We start from the raw sequence: 3,081 nt of genomic DNA on the forward strand, positions 1-3,081 counted from the left end.
AACATGTGATATATAGAAAGAAAGAAAGAAAGAAACAATCCAACTAGTATTTAATTATTTTCTATATATGGAATTATATAGAAAGAAACCAACAAAAAGCATAAGTAATAGGTTTGCACAGTAAAATACTACGAATCATAGAAACTATCAGAAATTAATGAACCCCATCAATGAGTGATGTTTCCATAAAATAGAACGAATTGGTATGCATTTCAAAAATTAAAATAAAAATTATTTTTAAATCCCATCACCCTTCTCAACATTGATAATTACATTGCAACCAAATGTTACATGCATAGCAATCAACATTGACATTTAACAACAACTCACCTAATTGATTATTAAAGAATTCTGTATGGAAAATAGTATAATATTGTCTAAATTTTCATGATTAAAAACTTAACATGATTCATAGTCTTTATGAATCATTGAATCTTAACATCATTAAAATTGGTCTTCATGAATCATTGCTGTAAATGATATACAACATTCATAGAATAATATTTTCTTATGTAGGATATAACATCTTTACTTTTGTAGTTGAATTGTCACTACAAGAATATAGGTTAATATTGTCTAAATTTTCAAAAGCAATTTTCAAATTTATGCTTCTGATTTGCGATCAAATTCAACTGAATATCATTACAGTCACCATAGGAAATTGTCGAATTAGTGTCAGACATTTCTGACACTAATCGGGCATTTTCCGACGCTAGTCTCGATTATCGTTGAATTAGCATCGAAAAAATAAATGTTAAAATGGGTGTCACCAATTGATTTTGCATCGGATTTTGTTAGAATTAGCATCTCCAAAAAGCTGCGATTAAAAAATTACGTCGCACATTTTGACGACACTAGCATAACAGCGCATTAGCGTGACACTAATTGTCTTTATAGAGGATTCAAAATGAATCCTTATATGACTCTTTTAGCTTTACGAAGGCTTTATGGCTTGCTTGCTCACCCTGTCCAAAATTTCTCCATAATTTCCAAATTACTTCTAAATTACCAAAAATATCCAAAATTGTCAAAATCCTCATTCTTACCAAAAATTTTACCTTAACCAATCCAAACTACTAAATTTACCTCAGTTCACCCAAAATTCCCCAAATCCACAAAAATTGACCAGATTACCAAAATACTCTCAAATTCTCAAATTCCTCTAAAATAGTCTAAATACTCAATTCTCCTCAAAAAATCATTTTAAACCTTCCCAAATTACCTAATTGTCCTAAATTTATCAAAATATCTCAAACATACCAGAATCCCTAAAAATTCCCAACATGTCCCTAAATGCCCAAATTCAACCAAAATTTCCAAATTGCCCCCATTTCATCATAATCTCCAAATTATCCAAACCTTTTATCTCCATTTATGAAATTCATCATGATATATTCCCAAGCCCAATTTCAAATGCCCATGATCAATTTTCAAAAGCCCAAATTCAAGCCCTTCAAAAATAATTTCAAAAGCCGACAATGCAAGCTCATCTCCCCTTTTATTTCAAAAGCCCACATGACAAGCTTCCTCTTCATCATCCATGTAATCATATTGAACTTTATGACATATCATCCATGATCAAATTATTCCGAAAACAAGCCACATGACAAGCTTCCTCTCAAAAATACCCAAATTTCCTAAAAATCACTTTTCATGCAACTTGGCCAAGTCACATGCAAGCCATGAAGTCACCTCCAAACCACATTTGAGCTATGTGAGTCATTCCATGTCACCACTCCGTTAAGTGGTAAGAGGAGAACTCTCTTTTAAGATTCTTTGAAAAGCACTTAATCCCTCGCATGACTCACTCTAACCTAAGCTTAACCCAAATCCCCATGATTAAGACTTGTCTACCCATGCCTCCATGAAGCCCAATCTTCATGACAAGTGAGCTAAGTCCTATTTTCATACAAAGGGCCCAAAACACACAAAAGTGAGCTAAGTCCACTTCCCTCCATATCAAGTCAAAGCTCACTTAACATAAAATTACAAAATAAAAATTTATAGATATAAAATAAAGAAAACTAAATTTTAATTATATATAGCAGCAGCTCTTAAAAATTTATGTATTTACATATTCGACATCCAAATTTGAATATCTTGTGGGCACATCGCTAGAATCTTATAACTGAATCTTATAACTTGATTATTTATCTTATAACTTGATTATTTACATGTTTAGCACTTAAATCTTATAGATTCTACATGCATGTTCTTTTATTTTACCTATTTACGTACACACCACGTAGCCCTTGAACATATAGCATGCCGCCACTTGAATCTTAAATATTTACATGAGTCACTCAAATCATGAATATTTACATTTTTGCCACCCAATTTTTATGTATTTACACGCAAATTCTTCAAATCTTATATATTCACATGCAAGTTATTTGGATCTAGTATTATTACATGCAAATCACTCAAATCTTGTGTATTAACATGTGCGACGTCTTGATACCTTAAACTTCACCATTTACACACATCACGCTTAGGATCTTGATATTTCATATACAAAACCTAAACTATGGTATTCACATGTCCAACAACAATAAAAAAGGGACCAAGTATAACTTAAATATTCACATAAAAATAAAAAAAAACTTTCATATTTACATCTAATATAAAAAAATTATAATCTACATACACGCCTTTAATTTTAATAAATACATAAACTTTAAAAACGCATATCATGGAACCAAAGAAAAATAAATTTAAAACAAAAATAGAAATTGTATTTTTAAGTATTCAAAATAATCAAAATATAATTAAAAATTCAAAAATATAAATATATTTCAAAAAATCACAAAAATTGTCCCGATTAAAGAAAAAAATTTTAAATACTCCAATAAAATTTTCAAAATAAAAAAATGTGTTTTGAATGTGTAAATGTATTTTCCTGTAATATTGCTCATTTTGGCTTAAAATAATTATAATAATTAAGATATTAAAAAAAAAAATACAAAATCAACTCTGGTGAGTTCTCTGAGGTTAGAGAAACTTAGGAAATTATATAATTTGGACTAATAAGTCCTGGATAAATTTACAAAATTTATTAAGTTATGAAATTATATTTAGGAA

The sequence above is a fragment of the Phalaenopsis equestris genome, unplaced genomic scaffold, assembly GCF_001263595.1.
Source record: "Phalaenopsis equestris unplaced genomic scaffold, ASM126359v1 Scaffold000452, whole genome shotgun sequence".
NCBI classification, from domain to species: domain Eukaryota; kingdom Viridiplantae; phylum Streptophyta; class Magnoliopsida; order Asparagales; family Orchidaceae; genus Phalaenopsis; species Phalaenopsis equestris.